Raw genomic sequence first — 26340 nt, forward strand, 5'->3', positions numbered from 1 at the left:
GCACTTGAGAAGGGTATTGGATGTCAATTGAAACATATTCGTATATGCACAAAAATAGAAAGCAACAGTGACTACAGATTTATGTATTTATTACTTCTCAAATATAAAATTACTAAATATTCCTTGCCCATTTAGTAACAGAACAATATATTATACAATATAAAATAGAAAATCAGGTTTCATTTACTCAATTATGCATAACAGAGAGTGTTCCGGAGTATAGTTTTGTTCAATACCGATAACGCTCGAGTTCGATTTTAAGTGGTTAAATTCTACTAGTGTAAGCAGCAGTGTAGTTTAGCACAGTAACAAATTATGGCTTCTTAAAGTGATTACATCAGGTTATATATTATTACAAGCACGACCACCACTTTGTTTAAAAATTAAGGAAGCTTTTGTTTGGAAACATTAAAATAAAATATATATAAATATATATATGGTATATGTATATATGCACTGTTGTAGCAGCATCAAATTCAATGCTGCTATTTTTATGCACAATTTAAAAATACAAACATAAGCGGCACTTAAGGTCGGCAATAAAAATTACTTAACTTAAAAAACGAAACATTTTACACAGAATTACTTTCTAATGCTATAAACAATGAAGTGTTCCCGGTATATCTACTCCGGCATCGCGTAGCTAAAGTTAGTGCCAATTTGTTTAGCGTAAGTGCTTGCTAAGCATTCAACACCCCATAAAAGCAATGAAGAGCAAACACCAGATTATTTATGTAAAAAATCAAATATAAACAAAGGCAAGGGAAGTACGTGTATTTTTATAGTTTCTGAAAGCCGAGCGCACTACAAGGAATCAATTAATTAATGCACTTTTGCCGGTAGTTGCACTTATTCACATAAAAATCAAACACCAAGTCGGCAGGGCACAATAGTTGAAATCAATTCATGAAACGTAAATTTGAAAATAGTTTCAAAAGCATTTGCCGCTGGATATTTTCAGATCCGCATTTAAAACGCAAATAAAAATAATAAAGTATGAAATAATTTATCCAACATTGATATCTGAAGTGCAGGCAGACGAAGAAGCAACATGTAACAAGGTTTATTCAAGTGGTGTGAGTGAGCTCACCACTCTACTCCCTGTCTAGATTAGTTGGATAAATTGCATTTATATGCATGTGATATGGCGTCGCTTAAATGCACTTAAATGGAATATTTGAAAACCTGCTGTACTATATATAAATCTTACATATAAAAAAATATGTATGTAGAATGTTAAAAATGTTCGCAGTTATCACAAGTATTTTGAAAAATTGTATAAATCCATGAAGCATGGCCAAAACCATTACAAGAAACATAGAAAAAAATATTTTCAAAAAGAAAAACTGAATATACTTTGTGAAATATTTATTTGGAAGACCGAACCTTAGTAACCTCTAGGTTATATGATATGCTATTAACGAATATATATTTACATATTTAAATCTACCATCACAAATCTTTATAGATTAGAGGTACGAATATAGATAGACCAGCGGTATAAAATTAAATTGATTCTTACTTAGATCAGAAAATATAACCAGGAATAAACAATATCAAGACTGGTACATTATGAATTGAATTGAATAAGTAACTCAATAGTTCTTGTCAATGGGTACTAAAAATGTGTTTTTTATTTATATGTTATACGTTCGAAATAAACAGATTTCAATGATTCTCAGTGTGTAATTAAATATTATGATAAGTAGCTGTCTCCCATTCGCCATGCGTTGGAGAGTAACGAATCGAACAAACTATACCAAATGTTAATATAAAAGTAAACGGTAACATAGAAGATAGCGGCTTTAATGAGGTATCCGCATATGCTCTTGTACAAATTCAACTCGATAATTTTGTTGTTGCTTTTACGTCTAATTTTTTTGACAAGAGAGCAGCGCGCCAAGATAGCGAGCAGAAAAATGGCGAATCGAAACCGGCTGGTATTTATTAATTTTAAAACTGAAGATTTTATACCACGGAGAAGTCGAAGTAATATGTAGCACGTTTATTAGATTACCCTTGCAAAATGTTGCTACAGAGTATATTAGTTTTGTTCACTTCATCGTTGTTTGTATCACCTAAAACTAATCGAGTTAAATGGGAAGATATATAAAGTCACTCAAAAAATTTTAACAATGCGCCGAATGCAAGTGTGATCAATTTAGAGACTTTCGCTTTAAGAGTTCGCTCGTGCACAGAAAAGTGATTCCATAAAATATAGGAATACAAATTTGCACGAACTTCCTGGTGACGTCATCTTATATCGTTACTGGTTTGTAAGGCACCTTAATGAAGCTCAGAGGGCATCTGTTTGTGTTAATAAAATGTACTAATGCTAAAAATAAATTAAAGATTTTCAAACTTCCGGTTGCCCTTATAGCGTATATATCGGTAAATATATGAGATACCTTAGCAGAATTAACTGAACGTATAATATTGTATATATATACATTATTTTAATGCCGAAAATATGTGAAATTATATTATACTATATATAATGATTTCCGTTATTCTAACAAATAATCTTAATCTCATATCCCTAATATGACCAATTCTGATCTTCTGTTGCGTTTTGCACATCAACTCAAAATATTAAATTTGTCATCTTCGGTTAAGCTTAAGTCAGATATATCTCATTTCATGACACCATTCTCTCTATGAATATGAGTGTGGAAGGCTAAACCAAGAATGGTTTAAATGAGTTCTTTTCTTTAGTCAAAAATTCGCAGCAAACAAATATTTAGCCTAATGATATACCCAAGATTCTCAGCTGCGATGTATAAAGATTATGTAGCCATATTTTTAAAATTTGTTAAAAGATGAGCAGCAACATTGAACGGAGCTTCATACTTCCCCTCGTTACTTTTGTTTGAAATTATATTTGGTGGTCATAAATGGTAGTATTGTACCAAGCGAAGTAGTTATTTTACCTAATAAACTTTCATAAAAAAAAAAATTATTTTGTGAAATTTGTACATATGTATACAAATACATATGTATATGTAAATGCCCTTAACATATGTACATATATGGTGTATACATACTTGACTAACATTTTTGGCAATAACGTTACCTGTTTGCTAGCCGAACCGTTACCAGAGCAGAGAATGTTAATGAATACTCATTATCATATTCATTATCATTCTCCGCCGTTACATTTTCTAAACTCTCCCAAAATTAACATTTTCTGCTAAAAACGGCTTTAACATTTACGATATTACAAACAAAATCTTCGAAGAACCAAGGAGCACAAAATGTACATTATTTGTAATCTCTTCTAAAAATATCAATTTAAGTATCAGAACATATGTCTTTTACAGATATAAATCAAATTAGCTACAATCTTATAAACTAAGCAGCATTAATAAAAAATTGCATAAAACCTGAAAAACATATTTCGAAAATGAAGCAGTTAGCAGTATGTTACAAGTAGGAAATGAAATTGTATGGTTTCCGTTCTCTCTGTAATCACTTTTGATTCAAGCAGAGAGTTTTACAGATTTCGAAGAGATGGTGAGCGCTCTTCTTCGCCGAGCACCATTGTACTCCACTGCGGTATGCGTGTGCTCCAAAACTTCAAGAGCCACACTCTCAATGCCGCAATCCAACAAATCTTCGCTTCTGCTGCACGCAAGAAGCAAAAAAGCAGAATAGATGGTAGGCGTTTTGAAAAGAGGCAAAGTAGAGAATCGTGCGTATTAGATATTATTGGTATACATTCAACGATAAACATGTGGTCGCCGCAATACTGCTTTGTCGGTTCTCCACGGCTCCAACGAATGCACGGCGATTGAGCGCACAGCAATGTTACTTCGTTGGCTCGTTTGCTGACCGGTTCGCTGTGTTGCACGTTGGTGGATCGGCTTGCTTTTCCTGCTATAATCGACTGGTTGGTTGAATTGTTAGCGTTGGCTCCCAAAACGAAGGCAACGAGCGATGTGAATTCGGTCATTTAGTAGAATCGCGAGCTCAATACGGTGCACACGCTTTGAACGGATGAATGGCGGAGTACACGTGTATATTTTGACGACTAAAAACAGTGAATGTGAATCAGTGACGAGGCTTTTGTTTGGGTGAATTGGTTTATGTGCCATGCAAGCTAACCGTTAATCACAAATATTAATACACAATTGAAGTGAGAAACAAATTGAAATCGAAAATATCAAGCTGCTCTTATGGCGAAAGTGTATTGTGTTTCTATTATTGGCAAAACATATCAAAAGCAACGAATTCCCTGCTTCACGGGATGCGGCGTTCGTAATATGCAGTGTTTGCGGTTAACTTTACATATAATGGCTTTCGCAAGAGCTTTGCTTGTGTTGGTGCTTGAATGAATGCTTGCATATGAGTTACCCGATATTGTGGGAATATTGCAAATGAAATCAAAAAACAACAAATGCAAAAACATAAGCCATCTACGATAGTGATTCGGCAAATAATTTAACAGGTGCGAAAACACGGTGCGACAAATACAGAAAAAAATAGATATATACTTCAATGCGTATGTATGTGTGTGAGCGATAATACCAAGAATAATATATTATGAACGTGCGCTTGCATTTGATCTGTAAGTGTATGCGATTTCCGTTTCCTCTGTGTTAAAGTGTTGTAACCAATCGAGCGTGGCGCTGTCAAATCAATGTTGCGGCAGTAAAATGAAGGGACGTTAAGTAAGGCTAGATATACCGCTAATCTGGCAGATAAGACAAAAGTATATATGTATGTATATAGGAGCATGTGAAATGAGTAAAACTTTTAAAAGCCGCAAGGAGAATTATACATAAAGCGAATAAATTCAAATGTTTGTTGTGATTTAACATAAATATTTGAACACTTACAGAGGAATTTAAATAATTTTGCATCGCACAAATATTATAGAAATTTTATAGGAGTTGCATAGTAGCCATTATAAAAGGGCATTAGACTAATAAGTTAATCTCAAAATAACGAAAAAGTAATAATGTGATTTTAGTTGAATTCTGAAAAATTAAAATGTTTGTTTCACTATTCTTTCAAAATGCAACGTACCGATTTAAAAAAGAAATAATAGTAATGAAAGATTGTGTTAGGCAAGTTCTTGAAGATTTTCATGCAAATATGGACTACCATGATTAAAACGGTAATCAATTATTATAGCCCACTTCGACATTTCTGAGTCAATGACTAAGAACCGCATCATTAGAAATTTTCTAAATCACTTATCATCTCAATTCCAACACAAGCTGCACTTGAAATGACCTCATTCGTTTTATGACAGCTAAAAGTAAATAAATGTAGAAAAAATAAAGAAATTTACCCACACATTTGCAACTAAATGGATAATTATTCGTAGGCAAGTAAATTAGCAGATTTATTCGAATGAAAATCTCCAAAAATTAAATGAAGCCACAATATAAACATATTACACACAGACAAAGCAAAATGAGCGGTAATCAAATAAAAGTCACATCAGCGCAGATTTAAACTATAAACAATTATTTCAGAAAAATTCTAGGAAAATAACAGCTCAGTGGCGAGCTAGCATGATCTTCAGAGCCATATTATCAGACTGAACGGCCACTTTATTTTTGGCTTCGGCTGAAAATCATTTATTCTCGTTTATTTTTGTGCACTAAGTTGGTGGTAATTGGAATTTACGACGTAAAAAACGCAAAAGGACGTTGGGAATGGAAGAAACAGTAAGAACAAAAGCTTAAACGTGGGCCAAGACTAAAAGCTTTAAGGAATATGTTAGCACAAGCCGGCTTATTTCAGCGAAAGTTATTTATTTGCATGTCTGCGTGGGAATGTGCGCTCCATGCGCCGAGCAGTATGCAGCCTGCGAAATGCTCTACCTAAAATCCTACCAATATTTATTCATTTTTACTGCACTCTTAAGCACCCATAGCATGCTACGCTGACTGCAAACTCTGTCACCGCCGACAGCGAGGTTGTCTGGCACGTGGCTTATTAAATCAATTGGCAGCGCGGTGCTGAAACGGCCGTTCACCCTCATTGCACTAACCGCAATTTACTCACTCACACCACAATTGCCACTGATGAGGCTTCTGAGCTACACAATTTGTTCAGATCGACTGGTTATTACCATGCTACTTCAGTGTTATCCCACTTTTAGCATAGTTATTTGCGAGATAAATTTTTTCAACTAAATTCCGCTATTACACTAAAACTTTTTTCACAGATTGTGTGTAGTTGTTGACATCATATCGGATGCATACAAAATGTATAACCTTCTGTGTGGCCTCAGCAGCACCGCGCTCGGTCTCGCCGACGACCAATTCACTTTTATCGCCTCATTGAGTGTTTATAAAATCTGCACACATCCCCAGTCGCTGGCGTCAAAAGTCTTTACATCTACCCTGAAGATAATTCGCCATGCTATGAGTTATTTATGCAATTTTCTTCATCCTTAATACCGAGCAGCTAAGCAAATAAACATGTGAAAGCTTGCTTGGGTATAAGAAAACCCAACCGTTCAGCCACCCACAGCCCCATGGATCGGGTAGAGAGTACGCTATTCGCTAGTATTTGCCATACGCTTCGTTTTGCTTCCGTTTGACCCCGAATGCATTTACTGCAGCTTGCCTTCTATTTTTAAAGTAGCACATAAACCAGTAGCTAACTAAAACAGCTTTTCATGCCCAACAACTTTAACAAAAATAGCGCAAATGTTTCTGAAAGTTTTCTGGGAAATTTGTATGACGCACAAATTTTTAAGCAGTTTAACGCTCGCTTGTTTAACTTATTCGCTGCTGGAGGTTGCTTTGTTATAGCCAACCATTTTGGGATGGTACTTTCGCCATATTAATTTTAAAAATATTAAACGAAAATTTTCAAACTATTTGCTCAACTAAGAAATAATGCTTTTGTAAAACTCTACTTGAGTTCGTGTAGCGTATTTATTTTAATTTATAATAATAGGTAATTTTAAAGATTTTCTACTATAAATATGAAAAATCACTGAATATTTAAAAAAGTGACTCAAGCCTCTTTAGTTCTCTAAGACTACACAAATTCTAGGTGGCAAAGGCCTGTAAAAGTGAGAAAAGAAGTTGAGTCCAAAGCAAGCCAATTCTGGAAAGGTTGCATATTTCTGTCTTGACCCAAATAACTTTTTAGACAGATCCACTTTCTGGTCTTTAAGAAGATTTATTTTAAGTTTGATTATAGTTTAACTCAGTCAAGACTAGATTAGTAAGAGCAAAGCAGAAAACTAGTTTAAGAAACTTTAAGATTTTCAGTATACTCTGAAACTATTTGTTATTTACTTTAAATTTTGGTTGCTTTGAATTCACGGAGTAGAAACCTTCAGTTTGCCAGTGCTTAGCCTCAGTTTAGTAGAGGCTTAACGAGATTAGTAGCGTCAGCTAATAAAATCGACAAAAATAAATGCCATAAAAATTTAGTGTAATAAAATCAGCGTGAACTGAAGTCGACTACGCACGTACCCTTAAGCAGACAGGCCTAAATGAGTAAAACTTGGTAAATACATATCTAAGAATAATAAAGAATCTAGAACTGACACACCGACTCAGCTGGCAATTAATTTATCAGCTTTACTGCAGCCAATTCCTCTACTCTATACATATGTACACAACCTGAACTATCGCAGTTTTTGAGATTTTCCAACATTTCTTCGCTGCTGCCACTCACTCATTGTTTTTTGCTTCTGCTGGCTATTGAACAGCTAATCGAATGCTAACGTAGCGCTCTAAGCTAACATTCCTGCTAAAATTAATGCAAATTGCGATTTAGAATTTAGTAAGCTCACCGCAAATAAGTGTCGATCAAAGCAACAAAAAACGATTCGGTCGAGCTAATCAAGCCACTACAGGTGACTAAAAAGTGGTACTGGAAGCGCAGGTTTCTTCAGAAAAGTTGGTCTTACTTGATGCATCTATAACGCTTCGTTATAATAAGTGCTTTGAAGGTGAGTATCTTACAGTGCTACATATATATAGTTATACTAATCAAATAAAAAAAAAATACTCAACACATTCAGATTTTTTCCAAATCCACACTAAGAACATTTACAATATACATATGTACATACATGATAGAAACAAATATACTAATAGAGTTTCGTAATAGTTTACACTTTTTTGTTTTAATTTGATGTTTTCGCTTAATGGCAGCTAATGGGATTTGGCATCTCAAACTCCGAAAGTGAAACAGAAAAACACAAAGTAAGAAATCCATTCCGACACGCACAATTGCGTGCTGCCTTCAGTATTCACCTCAAATTAAATTTTTCCTCCAATCCATCGCCAATAGTCGCTGATTTCTGTCTGACTTTAATTGATTGCTCTGTCGAGTTGCTTATTTTTGGTGTCGTTTTACATTCGGCGCTTTCATAATTCGTGCGTCCGTCGGTTTCATTTTAGCGGTTAATTCCAACTGTCGAAAACAGCTGTGCTCGCTTTGTCAAGTTATATACACATATTTATTATACTTTTGCAACATATATACATATGTATGTATATGATTCTTTTTCTTGTTTTGTTTGCAAGCATTGAAATCATTGTCGAGTTGTTTATGTGTGCTTTTCATATTCCGATCTAGTGATATTTGGAGATTACTTAATACTCTGATTTTATATAAAGATATATTCGCCTTTTAATTATTGTAGTTTTAGATATTCATTACAAACTTGATGCCGGGTATGTTTCTGATTTCTAATCAGGTCACAAGTTATATATTTATATATTATATTATACAATGCTTATTTGCATAGAATTTATATTATTACGTCGCATTGTCATGTCAGTTACAATGTCAAATTCGAACAAATACAAAAATCCATAACTACCTACACTGCACCAAGAAGTGTAGTACGAGTAAGTAATATGAGAAACCTGTAATTTACTTAGATTATTATTGATGGGCGGAGTTCACTTGTTATATCGAAGGAGGGCTTAGTCACAGACATACGATTAATTTATTTGACGTCTACTAACAGCTCGTTTTGGCTATTTTTTACCATTGTGTTATTAAAATGTTTAGGAATTTTTTTTTTATTTTTCCCCAGTTTTTTCTTGTACTGCACAATTATATATGTATTTAATAAGCTGGCAAAAAATAGTTTTCCATTAGCCTTTTTTTTGGACTTACAGAACTACGGCGCTTATGTCGTAGGTGCATTAATTATATTTCTTTTAATTTTTTCACTTTTTTGTACGTATGTATTGCTTGACATATGTGATGTCATAATATTGTAGTAAAATTAATTTTGCGAAAATAAATTTATACAAATAGCTTCAAATTCAGTCATGTAGGTCCAAAGTATCATTTCTCACTGTTTTTACCTAAAACTAATCGAGATAGATATGAAGTTATGTATGTGTAAATAATCAGGACGACAAGACGAGTTGAACTCCGAGTGATCTGTTCCATGGAATAGGATGAGTTCGTAGGTGGGCGTAATCGGACCACTGCCACGGCAAAAAAAAAAACTAAACCATTTAAGCTTCAATAACCAAATTCGCTTAAGAAAAATCCTTTAAGAACCCTTACCGACAGTGCGAAAAAAGATGAAACCGGATTATGACCACACATTTTACACCCGAAAGGGTGAAAGACGGTTTTATAGGAGCCAATAACGAATTTAAACATTTAGGTGAAAACCCATATCCCGGGACGTACTCAACCGATATCAATCAAATTTAGTTGGTTATATTACCCTGACATTCCTACAGTACAATGTGAAAATGGGCGAAATCGGATTACAACTATCACTACTACCCATTTTCCATATAACACAGTTTTAAAGTCCATCTGATTCTTTCACTTTTCAGTATACAAATAAAGAATGAATCATTGTATCTGGATAAAACTTTGCACGAATAGTGGCCTTATGACCAAAAATTGTCCAAATCGGAACAAACTAATTTAAGTCCCCAGATCCTAATACGTAGACCCCAGTTCTTGTTGCGAAATTTTTATCGAAAATATCGGTCAATCTGTGAGCTATATTATAGAAATTCGGAGATAATACTTTTCTGATAATTTTATGCCTGTATGTCAAAAATGTGTTGTATCGAATCAATAATTCCGTTAGGTCCCATGTACCTAATAGAAGTACATTCCAACGTCCGGCTGACTTTATTCCACATAGTTGACCTTACTCTTGTCTTATTTGATGATGATTGTAATATAATTTTCGCTGACAGTTAAAAAGGGGTTTATTTGATTGCAATTAATTCACGATTTCGTCGAAGAATGAATGTTCTTTCGCAACGTTTTTAAAATAAAGTTTTGCCAACGTCTGAAAGTATTTTCACGGCTTTGATCCTGGTAAGTTGCAAAAGTATGAAATGTTCGGTTGCACCTGAACTTAACTCCTCCTTACTTCTTAAGTAGCTTTTTCAATTAAACCACAACTTAATATCAATTGCTGGGGTTGAAATCTTCTAAAAATAATAACATACATACATACAATACACAAGTTTAAGTCTACATAAAAGTTTTAATTGTTAAAAGAAAATGTAGCTTCTTTGCGAAGACATTTGGTGGAGTGAGATGCGGCCGCGTCTTAGCCCACTTAAAAGGTTCGCACAAAGTGTAATTAGCAGAGTGCTTATAGAAAATTTGGAAGACAATCGGGAACCTTAAGTGGCATTGGCATTCAATTAATTTTTATTGGATTTGTCGCTAGCTATGAGCACTTAACGCTAAGCTTCAGACATTTTTCTTGATTTCCACTCGAGGCAATATTTTGCTGAAGATACTTGTGTGACGTTCACAAAGGTTTTACGGTCTAGACAATATCCATGTTTATATTGAACAAGTTAGGTGCTTCTCGTCGGCTTGAGACAGTGGCAAAACCAAACAAAGAAAGATAAAAAACAACAAAAATGGTAATGTGCATGCCAAATTAGAGGCGTCACTGGCAGCATGTTGCAACACAAAAACACGCCAGCCGTAAAAAAGTTAACAACATAAATTTGTAATATTTTGTTTTACTTTATTTACTTGTTCTTTCTTATTTATTTATTTATATACGCTCATCTTCAATGTTTTTCCTCTTGTTGGTGTTTTTGCTGGCTGTTGCTGTTGGCTGTTGGCTGTCGTGTTTTCATTGTTTTACAAGTAGCTGTCAATTGTTGTCGCTTGCCGCCTGCCTTGACAAAATTTATCATTTTATTCATTGGCGTATTGATCTATTGTTTTTGTGAGTGGACGTTATTTCTGCCTCGACCACACTTCTTTTGGCATTCTTAGCGTATGAGCTCACGATTTATCTTCGCGTTCGCTATGAATCGTTTTTTGTCTTGACTGTTGATGTCTTTACCATTGCCAACTTTGGCCAAATTTTATCATTCCTTTTTTTTTTGAATTTACAAATTACTTACAAACATATGTATGTGATTAGTGTTAATGAACATGCGTCGCCTTTTCACATTTCCAACATCAATGCTGTAAGCAGCTTTCGTGCCCACTTCCGTCAGCAGTGTAAATGCCCCGAGCTAGCAACAGCTCGGGTGATTTGTTACGCTGATCTATGTGTGAATGTGTGCTCTGCATCGACATAAATATCTTCATACCAACAAACGCTATTAACATGCCATTGAACTTAAATGTGCCAACACATGTATTCGTGTGTTTCCAGATTTTGTGACTTCTGTACGTCGTCCAACATTCCATTCGTGCATGATAGTTGTCCTCGACATAAATCTATACGCATGGAATGTTTGTCTATATGATGCTTAGCAGAGACCTTTTTCCAATCATGTTATGCATTTGCACTTTTTGCATGTGAATTCAAAACCTTTCCGTCTTACTTTGCACTGTTTTGCATGACAAGATGTTGAAGAGACCTTAAGATTTATTGGTTTTCGTGCCAGTATTTTAAATAAAAGTTTTACAGTTTTGCGCCTTTTTATATGATGATTTATTTTCGTTAGTCAAAACGAATTAGATTTTGATTGATTTTTCTTAAAATTTTTTTGAGTGCAGTTTAATAGTTTTGGTAACATGATGGATAGTGAACGAAGATTTTTACGCCTTCTGACAGTAAATTATCAGGATATCAAAATAGTATTTAATCGGTAGAAACACAATGAAAAGAAAAATCTTCTGAAGAAAGTACACTTTGTATCTTCAAATAAATGTTTTACCCCTACGTGGACGTTCACTTAACAACCACGGAGTGTAATATCTATTTCAGTTCCTTTTGAGATCGATATTTCAGTTTATTAATAAATTCAGTTAATTAATAAGTAAATTAATGATTATTGCATGATCCCACAGAAATTAATTTCTCTTTATATCTGATTGGTACAAAGGATGTGAAATAAATAATTAAAAATAATCCAAGCGTGACATAAACAACTGCAAATGTCATAAAAAATTTTGTATAACTTATTTTTATAATTTACAATTCTATTTAGAATATGTCTAATTATGAAGTCAATTAAGAAATTTGTTAACAAGTACACGGATTATTGATTTATATTGACAGTAATTTTGTATTAAAGGCAGATCTAGTAGTGAATTTTAAGAGCTTGAGATTAATGGAAGAGGAAGATCTAGTAGGGGGTATTTTATGAAACTTCAACGCTGTGTATAGTTGCCCAGCAGTTGGATGGCATTTCCTTTAAAGTGGACCTACTAAGGTGTGAAGAACTCTATTCTGAAAGGCTTGAATCATCTTAATATTTGATTCAGCAGAGCTGCTCTATAATCCTGCGCATAACCTAAAAGTTTTTATACTCATGCATTACATAACGTTTTTCGAGCTTTTGACAACACTAGAATTTTCAAACGAAGATAGAACTATTAAAGTAGATCCGGTTAAGTTAGTCAATCCATGTCAAACCAGATTAATAAATCGCTTTACTTCAAAACGTTCACGTTATGGCTGTTCTGTAACCAGCACGCTGAGTGGAGCTTTGGATAAAGCATTTTTTATCAACTTATGCAATTATAATTATTTTTGTTTTACTTTTTATGCAGTATTTTTTCTTTGATATTAATTTAAGTTATACTTTTTGAGCGTGCTGATCGATAAGAAAGCAAATACCTATATTTTGTTGCGGATTCTTGAGGATCATTATTCATTTTCAAATTCATTTTGTCCGAAAAAAAAGTTATCAACCGCTCTGATTTTTTACCAGCGAAGTTGATGTAGAAATTGTCCGCCAAGATAAGTGGAAATTTATACCATAATTTCAATTGTATGGTTCAAGTCAAACGAGATACTGTTGCATAAGGTGGGGAAGCTATGTACCAAAATAATAATAATATTACTAATATTATGACTCCGAACATTGAATCATTTATTTTTTAATAATTAAAATTTTATAAAATTCAATATATTTATTTGCCATTAAAAAAATTGTATCTTAAATAGTATTATTGTTAAATCACCCTGCTGTCTCTTCAATAAATTTGTCCCGCTTGAGATAAGCTAAATTACGCCAAAAGTATGCAAACATTTTGCGCTTAGTTTGTGGTCGTGTTAGGTTAATTTCCGTTACGGGATTTCTTGATTCAGTTCCCACGATCAAAGCCGCGACAGAAGTGATGCAATAGCTTAAAAATTCTGAAAAATTTAAGTAAAACTATTTTTTTATAATAACAAAATATAGCAAATAGCTTTTTTCTCTCTGCCGATTAGTTTCGCTAATATGTTTGGTTTTTTTATAATATTGACCTACTCTATGAATTTGTTTAGTTGTGTATGTAAGCTATCAATTGTTGCATTTAATTGAAATTTATTGTTAGGTGTGGAAATTCAAGCACGCCTTCTTCAATATCAAATTACCTTTGCATACATTTGTCTACCAAATTATGCTTTGGTAGCGAGTGAAAAGAAATATTTGTATGTACGCGTTGTTTACGGTGGAGTATGTACACATGTGTATCCATAAAGCCACAATCAATTATTTCTAACGCACAAATAAAGCGAATTGCCGACTCATTACCAGTAGCTTAGCCGCCACCCGTTTGTATGTATGTATGGCTCAATGAATGCCGATGATATGTAGTAATATATGTATTGATTGCTGGCGGGTATCGAGAAAGGGATTACTTTCGATAGCGATACATTGCGCTTAATTACACGCCTATACACACGAGTACTCACCACAAAAACCACAGCATATACACACATGGTACATTTGATATTAGCCATTGGGGCTTTGAAGGGGCTTATGTTAGTCAAGTTTGCACCGTAGCCGGCTCTTAACGTGGCGAAATGAGTTGACATTGAAGCGATTAGTTTTGTGGGCACGCCGATTGTCATGCTATTTGGAGCTCCGTGTCAGATTATCGCCTGTCTATGCTACGCATATTTTTTGTACCTAAGCCTGGTCGTCATGTGCCGTGACATGAGGACATGGGAACATTATCGTAATGAGCCAGACGAGCACCGCTTCTCCAGACAGTCAACATAAGCTGGTGTTGGAAAATTCATTTAACGCTGCGTATAATTGTGAAATATTGGTATCTATATTATATTATATATTACAGTAACCTAAAATATTCATCTCGACCAAAAATTGGAATTAAATCACGATAATTTTCGCGCGATTATTTTTTACAACTTTCGTGGATTAACTCAGCAACAGCACAACGATGAACTTAATTCAATTTTTGACAATGAAGCTCCATCAAGGACCAGTGTTTATCAATGATATGGTAAATTCACTTGAGGTCGTAGATCCGTAGATCACCCCTAGACGAATTTCGTGAAGGTGGTCCAAAATCAGCTGTTGTTTCGTTAAAAAAAAAGCTCGTGTCGATTGGTCGAGAGATAATAAAAAACTACGATAGCGGTGCTTTGAAACACTATTATGAAATCGTGACAGACGATGAATCGTGTATTTACGCTTACGAGCCGGAAATTAAACCGCAGTCGTTGGTATGGGTGTTTCCAGATGAGCCGAATTAAAGTAAAGTTGTTCGCGCATGAAGCACTAACAAACAAATGATTGACTGCTACTGATATAAATTTGATGTTGGAAAGTTATTTTTAAGATAGCACCTTACCTAAAAGTAGGGAAATTAAAATTCAAATTTCACACGGTTTTTTGGATACTTCTTAAAGGATATGTTCATATTTTAGGTTGTTCGTATTTGTTTCCTTATAATCGAGATAATTCATCATTATCTGAGCTATATCTCCGATTCTGCTTTATTGCCCGAACACTTTTCAAATATACTTAAGTTGAAGCAATTTTTTGTTCTTGCAATGTCGGGTGCAAATAAGTATGTAAATATGTACGATACATATTAATATGTGTATACATGTGATTCGTTATGTTCAATAAATTATATCGTATATATACAAACATTGCGCTTCATCAGGTTGGATATCGTTCTTAACATGACTGATGTTTCTGCTCCCGAAAATTATGAAAATAATAATTGTATCCAGCGGCCCTACTAAATAAGTTATTTTTTTCGTCTGAAAAGAAGACTAATGCTAAACCCGACTTTAATGCCATGTGCTCCGGTGCAAAATGTAATCATGTTTCTTTGTTCGGGGAACCTTAAGTGGTGATTTTTTCGTTAGCTTTAATAGTTTCAAATATGGAACATTCCTTAGCATTATTTAAACAGTAAATAAGCTCACTATAACACGATTCAAGAGAGTTTTATTATTTACTCAAAATGGCTCTCTTGTTGACATCGGAAATCACTTTATTTTTTCGACCATGCTCTGACTTATTATGCTAGCATTGATAAATAACCTATCGACTTCTACCAATTTTTTTGATATTTCAATTATTGAGAGCTGTAACTCTTCATAAGCTCAGATTACTGCTTTCACTTCAATCGATTCTCCTTTAGCCATATTAAAGAAAATAGAGCACTTAAGCAATACCAAAAATTGTATTTCAATACGTATTCAAACTCCGAAGATAAATGCAAATTAAATTGCTTGCGATTACCTGATGACTCAAAAATAAAGCACACTTTTCGGCTAAAAAGAACAGAAAATAGCAAAAATCATACATTCTTATCGCATGCTTTCTTTACTAGTAATTGTTTATATAGAATTGCGAAAATCAGAAAACAATAAAGTAGCTGAAAGTTAATAACAAAAAAATCATAATTAATTGTTTTTGGCTGATCAAGGCGTGCTAACCTGGTGACGCGCAGTGTATGCACATATAAGACTTACAAAAATAACACTCAAATATTGAACTAACGCAATGAAAACAATCACTTCACACATATGTAAAACATATGATGCACTTACTCTTTCATAAGTCGATTTGTCATTACATCAAGAACACGATTTTAATAAAATTTACACTTTTCGCAGAGCAGGCATATACGATATAAATACAACAACGTACAGATGTATTTACCTGGGAATATATCTTCGTAGTACATGTGTGTTGAGGAAAATGAAATGAAAATTCATTAAGAATTTCATAAACATGTCAGCATGTGGCAGAAGAACGCTTGCGACGCTGAAAACGCAAAATGTACTCACTCTGTTTGCTTGTTGGGCCAGCGGATGCGTATACTTATTATAATATTGATGCTTCTTCTTCGTCCTTTCCATAGCCTACTTGAATTTTCTACGATGCAAGTGGTGTCCTTGTGATAATTCACTGGCGGCTTAAGTGTAGTATTTATGGTATACAGATATACACGGCGTTGGAGACAACCGACAGGCTACAGTCGCGCTACTAAGCCATCTTGATGTGGCGGCAGTCTGCACAGATACCGTTAAGGGGAAGATGATTCGGGAAAAGCAGGGCGATGTGAGATTGCATATGTAGGCATGTGTGGATTTTAATTACGTGTATGTGTGATTGCGCAAGTAAATCAAAAATGTGTTTATGTATATGTATATGTAAGTAATGTGGTTTCATTCGGCTGCGTGATTTTTCCAAAGCAACCCATTCGGAAATGTTAATATTTTAAGCCTCTTTTTCGAACAGAAATAGTTGCATGTCCTTGGCATCTCTTGTGTTCTTTTAGCATGGTTTTATGAAGCTTGAACTTTGTTGAACGATGGCATCTCAAAGTAAAAACAAACACAATTAAACCATATTTTGATTTTGAAATTCGTATCATATATCCATATGCGCTTTGAATACAATATATTTGAGAAGCATTCTCTATGGTCCGCCTGGGTGCTGTTCTTAAACATAAAGGTATGGAAAGCGACAATGTAATGCAGAGCGATGTCCTTACTCACGGAATTGTATGCGATTTTTTAGTTTTAACATGCCAAATTATACGCTCATATCGAGTGCACAGATACCTCCATATATACCATACTCATGCTTGCCACATGTCGCAATTCGCAATACATATTTTGTCTTAATTATTTTGCCTGTGGCTTCTCTCCTTTCGCGCCATTCGCGTCGCTGACCAGGCCAATTCGATATAACGATCGCAGCAATTGCTATCGTTGGCATAAAACACATACACAGCATACATATTCATTTGTTTATTTTAATAATTTAACGTGCAACTCAGAAGATACATAACTTTACCAAAACATATCAATTCCCCACACATATTATTTTATCCCGATATTTGTTATGTAAAAGTGGAGTCTCTTTGGTATGCTTTGTATTTCGCAATTGTAAACAACACTTTAATCTCTATTTATGTTTTGATAGCTGTTAATTCTAAATTACGTAATCTTACAATTATATCTGGAAGTTATAGCTAAACCTTTAAGAATTCGTTGGTAAAATTCCATAATTGAGCCCCTCTGTTAGAGTTAACACAACAAAGTATCAGTTGAGAGCCGAAAAATCGCAATAATAAAACCGGAGGATTATGTGTTAACATTTTTTTTTTCTACTTAGTGGTTTAACTATACACGTTCTACCAAGAATTTCCATGGTAATATCAACTAGCATCCGAGCTTTGAAGGTATATTATTATATTTTTAGTTCCAAAATATATTTAGTGCACCAAAGGCCAGGAACAGAATTTGAACGAATTGTTTATGTGTAAATTCAGTATTTGGTTTCCGAATTATCAAGGCGACGTTATACTTCACAAAAATGACTTGAAAAGTACAAGAATTACAAAATTATTTTCACATACAGAAAAATAATTTATTGGACTAGGCCTGTTCGAAAATCTGAACAAAAATATAGTTTTATAAACGGTCTTCAAAAATAAAATATATCTGGTTGCCATAACTTCACGTGATGCACCAAGTTCACACATATATTGTAAAACAAAACATTGGAAATTTTCGCGGATCATAAACTAATTGCGAGATAATCGCATGACACACCCAATGACAGACGCTATATACAATTTTTTTTCACGCTCAGAAATTTTAAGCGAACATTTAAGTATACTGAAATGCTTTGGGTGTTTCCCTTTAACCATTTAAATGTTAAGCAAATATTTTTAAATGCAACATTTACGTAAAAAAATACAATATATATACATATGTATGTATTTCCATATAAACTTGAAATGCACAACATATTTATAGTTGCGATGTCATAAAAACCAACTTAATTATACGCCATAAAAAATAATTTAGTTATCGGAGAATGAGGCAGTAATTTCTAAGGGCGGAATGCAAACAATGTAAATGCCATGAACGGCGCGCAGAATAAACATTTCACTTTTCTGTGTAATTTTTGTGCGGCGCATAGTTGTTGCGCTTTTTTACCAGCTACACAAACAACATAGTTATGCTAATTATTTCGCATACGAGGGCGGTTTGCTAAGTCAATGCTTTTCCCTTCAACTACCTACAATGCAACAATATTTATCTGCACTTCAGTGGCGCATATTTTTATATAAAGTTTAATTGCAGCTTTAGTTAGTTTTTTTTGTTTTTTTGGAATGGAAATTTAATATCGTTTTTTGTTTTATGAGTATTTTAGTATCTGTGATCCTTGCGTAACTGCGCTTTCAAGCTGTCCTCTTACTAAGTATTACAGTGAGTTTTGTACCAAAAAAAGGACGGGGGGGAGGGTGCATTATTTATTATTAACCATTAGTCATTTATTATATGTTTCACCTGCCGTTCGTGCCTTTTGAAGCATAATTATTATATTCCACTGGTTGTGTGCGTAATCATGTCATACGGTCTACGGCGGTTAGAGGTTAGGGCTTTAGGCGCAACTGCTGAATTTCTAGCTTAAATGTATGGGAAAATTAAGTACAACTTAGCGGTTGATTACAGGCCTCGTAACATGAGCCGTTGATTTCACTCTATTTTCACTGCCTAATTAGCAACTTTTATGGCGTTTTATCGAATTATTGGTATTATACGAAACGATAGCGAAATGTTAATCGGGAAACTGGTTATTGTATTCTCAATTATTTGAAGGTTAGTATCAATTCGCTTTTCACTCATAAGTGGTTCCTATATGCATAAATAAATTTATTTGGAAATATTTCTATTAAAGAATTTAAGATACATGAAAAGTGTTTCGAAAAAATTTTAGGAGACGAATTTTTGGTATGCGATTCACGAGCTATCACTTGAGTTTCACCGTTACCGAAAACAAAGGGTTTTTGTCTAGATTAAAAATGTAGATTAGAATTGAACTTGAAGCTCACCATAAGTAGGAAAAAGTTTCCTAAAGTTTCTAGGTGGAAGACAGGGCCTCAGGACCATAAATAATGTTTATTGGCAAATCGCGGAGAAACACAAACAAAATGTGGATAACCGCGTTTTCTGTTTATTAGTTTCCATTTTGTATATTAATTTATTATGCCGCCAACTTCAATCTAACAATTGCTTTATTATTTATTTTCCTTTTGCTTAGGCAAAGAAACGTTTTAGCTCCGGCTCGTTTATTTTATTTTTATTGTGTAGCAATGCAAATGACGGCTTTGAAATATAATACGACTAGAAGATATGAATATATTTATATATTTCTACTATACACACTAACAAGTACACATACCAGCTGCTAGCGAAATTCTTTACCGTCAGCTTAAAACCATTCCGCCAAATTTTGTCGGCAATTCGGAACATAAATTAACATACTTATAAGATCCTAAACAAACATAAGAAATATGTACTAGACTCATAAAGTTGTTGATGCTCAAATCTTGTCAAACTGCTTCTGCAAAATCTCTTGAAGTACTTTTTCATAAGATTCGCAACACTTTAGTAATGTGAATATATTCTGTACGCATGCATAGACTTTAATACTTTGATTTTAATATGCGAAATATAATTGCTAGCAAAAGCTCTTTACTATAGACTTAACAGCACACTTAACTATTGAGGTAACCAATCGCTCCGAATTTTCTGTAAAATAAGATTGAGTTTCTTCTATAATCATAAACAAATATAATTGGAAAATGTTTAAATTCATGTTTGAATTAATTTTATTAGCATTAAATGATGTAATAGCTGCTCTCGGCAAGTAATATTCAAAATAACCTGGTCGCTACATATAATTTCGAATTTCAGATTATATCGCAACGCGAATAAGGCGCTTTGTGTTGTTCTTTTTCTCTGATGAAGAGAAGTAATTTCTCGATTTCTGAACTCGTCTTCGATTCAGTCGTTAAAATCGAATAATGAATTATATGATTCAATCAATTAAAATCAAAATATTATTATAATTGGAATGTTTGATTTTTAACATTTCACTCACCTTCCCACTTCTTAAGATGAAATTAATATTTTTCATTGATTTACTATGTAAGTTAAAGATCTACAAATCAAAAACCCAAAAATGGCACATCGATTGACCAATATGTATTTTCCGTAAAACATATACCACTCCTTCTTTTTTGCTCAATTATTTATATTTTGCATTTTATTATGAAGATGCCAGCCAAAACAGTTTATATTGATGTTCGTGCAATATATATGTGTATGCAAGTCCATCAATCAGCTCAGATCGCTAAAGGTCGGCCTCAATCTGTAGATTGTTAAATTTATTTTTATTCACAGTTCACTTAACAAAGTCCAATAACGTTAAAAGGGAAGATGAGACTGCGAGAAACATGTCTAGAAAATGCTAATAAAAAGCTTTAACATTGCAGAATATGAATCCCTAAGAGCGCATGTGATGTGAGTAAGCAAGCTCAAAATAAACTGATTCACAGTGCTAATATGCACATGTATGTGTAACAAATAGTAGTTAAATCGTGTCCGAAGCAATTACGATCAAAACCCAAAACAAAATACAAGTAAAGCTAATTTTTGGCATCAATCAATTGCCAGCTGCCAACATCCATCAAAATCTTCACTAAAAATGCCAAAATATATGAAATATGTTCAACGAATTCGTTAATAATGAAAAATACGAAGAAGTATTTGCATATATGGTAGGTACACAAGTGTAAATGTTCAATCAATGTAATGGCAAGGTGGATTAAGAAGTCTATGCATAAAGAATCGAATATGCAAAAATTTGCAAAGCATACTTCTGCCAGAGTACACTTTAAAAATACTTAAAAACTATAATAAGCTTACAGTTTCTTCATTTTTATATTTAAACAAACTATATTTGCTTTTGAGCCTTTTATATAAAAATATAGAATGAAAAGTGAACAAAAATTGTTGGAATAAAAAAATTGAGTTTCTTAAATAGCAGTATTTAATATATGATAAAATGACTATACACAAGCTTCTCTAAAAAATTTTTTATTATTACAAAAAGTCTAAACTTAAAAAAAAAAACAACACGTGATGATAATAGCTTATGCAGATACTTGAGTCCGCTTCAGCACCTGCTACTGTGGAAACCAATTTGTCAATCACTTGCCGCTTGATATCGACACATTTATGGATTTAATAATTAAACACACAATTGCAAACCAAATAATTACAAACAGTTGAGAAGTAATATATGTTTTACAGCTAACAAAAAACATGACTTTGCAAATTTCATCGATGCTTTTCAAATGCTTTCGGCTTTCGGTTTTGTATTTTCACAGCATTTGCCGTATTAGGAGTCTAATTGGAAACACTTGCTTGAGATGAGAGTAAAAATAAACACTTTAATAGCACAAAATTTAAATCCACAACAGAATCTACGGCAGAGTTTCAATTAAGCCGTCTACAAAAAGTGTAATTAAATATGATTGAAAAACAAAAATGAGATTCACGCAAATGGCACTCCTCTCCCCACGAACAACCACTGATGCAGTAAACAAGTTGACTGAATTGAAAAAGTTGTATTTATTATGAACGTGATGGCGGACGGTGCAATGTCGAATATTTGTGTGTAACAGTGTACTCATTTTATGCTCAAAAGAGCTCTGCATTTCGTGAATTTATGCACAGCTTGTCATCCACTTGTCCTTGACTGTAAAAAGTAATGAAATGTATATTTACATAAATATAAAATAACTAACTAATAAAATAATCGAACAACCAGTACTTCGGTGGCGACAAACTGCGGTATGCAGCTGTGAGGGACGCCATATATGGGGACTATGGAATGCCTGCGGTGCAGAAACCGCATCACGACAACATTGTGACGTGTATTTAATGCATAATTATGTTATTTGGCATATTACTGCATGAAACGCACACATAATGCATGCAGACATGAACATACATATACCTACTTGGAAATACTCAGGAGTATGTTTATTTACGGATCAATTAAAATTATATTACAACGTATCTCTGTGGGACCCTTTAGTAAAATATATTTTTATTTTGTGCGCACAATGCTCACTTTTGATTGTCAATCATTTGACATAGTGTGTATATATACATATATATTGGGTATTTTATTCCTTTTGACATTGTTTCGTTAATTTTTTGAAGTGCTTTGCTTTCGATATTTATTTATCGGAATTGAGGTGTATTATGAACACTTCAAACTTTCATATACATAAATATACTTATACAACGCGAGATACAGATAAATAACGCCATCTATTGGAAAAATAATGGATTTCTTTTTTCCACACCTAATATGTATATCTACCTATGTGGCTATTTGAAATTAATTCAACGAATAGAGATAAATTATTTTAATTTGCGGTCTTAATATAGAATTTTATTGAAGTAGTGCGTAAATATCAATATGATATTCAATTAAAGCCATATTTGCAAACAAATGTAATAATGTGAGTAAATAAATATCGAAAATGAGAGAGATTAATAAGCTTTTGAAATGGTTTGATCTTTAATTAATTTCCAATTATTCATTATAGCTTTTATATACAAATTAAAAAAAAAAAAAAACAAGTAAGGAAGAGCTAATTTCGGGTGTAACCAAACATTATATACTCTTGCAACTTGCAGGGATCAAAGCCTGAAAACACCTTCAAGTGTGATATCATTCATTTAAGGCAAGAGGATAGACTGTTATTAGATGGAGATTCTTTCTGATTACCTGCGTATCTGGGAGGCTTTATTTGTGTAAAGTTTTATTCTGATAACTTCATTAAAGTTTGATTTGTATACTGTATAGCAAAAGAATCGGATTGTTTTTTATATGGAAAGTAGGCGTGATTGTCCTCCGATTTAATCGACTTTCACAGTGTCTAATGGGAATGTTTGGATAACCTAATACATCAAATTTGGTTTAAATCGGTCAAGTAGTTCCTAAAGTATAGTATTTCACCTAAAGATGGGCTGTGCCACGTCCATCGTCGAACTTTCACAACTGATCCCATAAAAACTTTCTTTACTACCACGGTTCTGAAATTTAATGCTTGTGGCACATTTATTCAGTGAGTTATCGCCCTTTTAGTGGTTTTCAACATAACCATTATATGGGGAGTGCGGAGAGTTTGATGAAGACTTATTTTCAGCAAGTAAGGTTAATATAGCTGTAGCGATTTGGAAGAGATGTTTATTTAGCGGCGAAGCCACGTCTACTTTTAAAAAACTTTTAGCCTACAGGTGTCCTTGCCTTTACCAAATTACAGTTTTGTGTCTTACTTATCAGTTTAAATATTTTCGTTTAATAGCTTTCTGTAAGCGTGACAATGGCCCGATTACGCCTAGCTACAATAAAATATTTCTTATGGGGCCCAGGAACATTTGTACCAAGTTTTAATAAGCTATCTTATTTTTTACTCAAGTTACAGCTTGCACGGGGCACGGAAATATTGACGGACAGACGGTCACCCGGATTTCAACTCGCTTCGTCATCCTGCTTATCTATGTAGTATATATATAACTCCATATCAATATCGATTAGTTTAAGGTGATATAAACGCCGTTCGGTGAACAAAACTATTATGCTCTGAGCAACATGTTGCAAGAGTATAAAAATTACGTTTTTAACGACATATTCAGTATATAGCGCAGACTATACGGAATCTAGCAAATTGGTGCGACAATAGGTAAATACTTCGAAACGTTAGCTTGTAAAATACTATATAGATAAATATATATTTACTAAATGTATTGACCAAGTGAAAAAATACTACCTGGCTTTCACGCCATACATAAACCTACTGCTGCTTTGTAATGCCAGATAGGGATTTTCAGTCTAATTCGAGCTGAATTATTCCTCATAAAGGACGTCAACGTTTTATGCGAAGTTACATAGAAAGTTGATATTTCAACTGCGAAGCTCTCAGATGTCAGAGATGAGTTCTAGATAAGACCGGACTGTCAGCCCTTTCGAAAATTTCATTGTGTATCGCTTTTAGCGACTTGCACACCGGTTGTACTGGGTCGGTAGTTATATGGATGGTACTTTTGGAAATCTCATCAGCTATTTCCTATTTCAGAATGCCATTGCGGCCTGGAACCCAGTACATATGCAGCCGGTTTGTGGTCCCACATCCACTGCCTTTCTGCTTCTAAGAACGTTCTCTAACGAATCGAACGAACTATACCAGATGCTCAAATAAACAAGCAGTACTTGCGCTAACATGTCTGCTTACGCTTATTGCGCATGCGTGATCTAAAATATGCAAAACAAAACCTGGTAGCATTGAAGATAGCGGCTATAGCCCTTTAATGAGGTGTTTGCATACTCTCTTGCACTTTGTTGGTGCTTTTACATGTAATTTTTTTGACAAAAGACCAGAAGTGAGCAGCAAAATTGTGAATCGACGACAGCTGTTCTTGCCTTAATTGCCGCTTGGCTATCGACGTATACATACATTGATGTTTTTTGTGTTGTTTCCTGCAGTATTCCGGAGCTTGAAGGGTCGCCTGAGATCTTCATCAGCCATTTTTGATTCGTCCGTGCAGATGTTGCCAGTGCTTGGTCGTATGCATCTACGCCATTTACTTTCACCCACTACAGCTGTAAAATTATACGTAGTACTTTTTAAGCGTTCGCCTGTACATAAGGATGCACACACCAAAAATAGTTTGGGTAAACTAGTCGACTAATTGCTACGTTGAAGAAACATGTTGTCGCTGATAACAATCGATTAGGTGAGCGACAAGCGTAGGAGACTTTCAATATAATTTCGTGAATTAAATTTTTATCTATACAATACAATATGTATTAATATTGACTGCACGTTTTCTTGTAACAATTCACCTGTGACTTGTGAAAAATCTGATTTATGTGCGCACTCGACGAGAAAAGTAAACACACAAAGAAAAAAATATGCATATGAAGGCGGCAATTTATCACAATGTGACGTACACCGCCTGCCATATTTGTTTATGTGCGAAGAAAGAAAACACACAATTGTTTTTCCGCTACCCTGTCCCACTGCGCACATTCACACTGACGTACAAAGGTATGTATTGTCGAAGAACTTAAAAAAGCGCACTTTTACTTTCTCTGTAAGCAGTTGCGTATACGCGCTGTCGCACCAATGATTGCCTTCTCCCATTTGTATTTTCTGAGGGAAGCGGTTAACATTTTCGTGAGTGGGGACCTACTGTCAATTGTCAGCGGTAGCTTTGAGCAAAACTAGTTCCTCGAATCTTAGCTCAGTTGTCAACTGAATCTCAGAACATTTTATTTTTAATCGTACGAGTGATATCAGTTCTATATAAATGCTTGACTAACAAATGACAAGAAACGATTTTTAAAAAAAGTTACATGAAAAATACTTATTTTCACTTTTCTTACAACTTACTCCTGAATTAACCTACCTATTGCATACCTAAAGCAAGCTTTGTTGGTAATAGTTAATAATTGCTTTATTCCGTAATATAAAAATATGAGAGCTTTAATAAAAGATTGATAATACAAAAGGAACTCTTTGAAGCTACTTTTATTTATAATTCGATTATTAACTCGCTCAATCCAGATGTTCGTCACTTAACCGTAAAGTATTAAAGGGTATTCATATAAATTTGAAGGCTTTCATTTCACCGCCTAATCCCTGCACTCTATGGAGCTTCCTTACAAAAGGTTTTCTGCCGTTTTCTTTAATTACTTAATTTCCTTATGCTTTAAAATATTTTACCGGCAATAAGCATTTTAATTCCAGACAACACATCTACACTACGGGGCAAGGGGGGTAGTTGCGCAAAAT

At 34.0% G+C, this 26340-nt stretch overlaps 1 protein-coding gene across 3 annotated transcripts in view; it reads left to right on the plus strand.

Annotated features, from left to right (window-relative positions):
• Nucleotides 1-3895: 3895 nt before the first annotated feature.
• side-IV (sidestep IV) overlaps nucleotides 3896-26340 on the plus strand; it is a 111505-nt gene continuing 89060 nt past the window's right edge. Inside the window, exon 1 of one of the 3 annotated variants that reach the window (XM_070106107.1) lies at nucleotides 3896-4460. The gene's annotated coding sequence lies outside the window, so the exon portion shown is untranslated. The remainder of the gene's footprint in view (nucleotides 4461-26340) is intronic. The other 2 variants (XM_036357351.2, XM_036357352.2) reach the window with 2 other exon arrangements.

This window comes from Bactrocera oleae, chromosome 2 (genome assembly GCF_042242935.1).
Source record: "Bactrocera oleae isolate idBacOlea1 chromosome 2, idBacOlea1, whole genome shotgun sequence".
In the NCBI taxonomy this organism is placed as follows: Eukaryota; Metazoa; Arthropoda; class Insecta; order Diptera; family Tephritidae; genus Bactrocera; species Bactrocera oleae.